The sequence below is a fragment of the Octopus bimaculoides genome, chromosome 13 (genome assembly GCF_001194135.2).
Source record: "Octopus bimaculoides isolate UCB-OBI-ISO-001 chromosome 13, ASM119413v2, whole genome shotgun sequence".
NCBI classification, from domain to species: Eukaryota; Metazoa; Mollusca; class Cephalopoda; order Octopoda; family Octopodidae; genus Octopus; species Octopus bimaculoides.
In genome coordinates, this window is record NC_068993.1 from 53,268,709 (window position 1) to 53,269,424 (window position 716).

Below are 716 nucleotides of genomic sequence, written 5' to 3' on the forward strand. Positions count from 1 at the left end.
AAGTGGTCAGTAAGTTCATGCAAAGGTGGTCAGGCATTCCCCCAAATTTTAGTTCAGTGGTCAGTAAGTTCATGCAAAGGTGGTCAGGCATTCCCCCAAATTTTAGTTCAGTGGTCAGTAAGTTCATGCAAAGGTGGTCAGGCATTCCCCACAAATTTCGGTACCAAAAATTGCAAAAAGGAAATCTGTTTTTGGCGCTGAAATGTTTCATTTTTGTGTGGGGAGAGAGAGAGAGAGAGAGAGTGACGAAGTTTACCTAAGCATTGAATGGGTAACAACCTATCATGATTATATATCATCATCATCATCACCATCATCGTTTAACATCTACTTTTCTAATTGGCATGGGTTGGTCGGTTTGACTGAGGATTGGCAAGCCAGGAAAATCTATTCGGAATTATTATACATATAATATCCAGTGATTTTAAGAGGTAGGAAAAAGATAGTTTGTTAATATTTTCCTTTTACTCTATTTCACGTGTTTTCTTAAAGATGAATTTATTGTCTATCTCTCCAGACTTCATTACCACTAACTTCAATAACCTCTTTCAAACTTCTTTGAATTTTCAATCTAATGTAATCCACACTTTCTCGAAAACATATTTCTGCAAAATGTGATCTAAAATTATGAGTAAAGAAAGAAATAGGAAAAAGTATTTGAAAATGGGGGTGGGGGTGAAATTTCCAAGGGTTCCACCTCAGCCCACCCCGTTTTC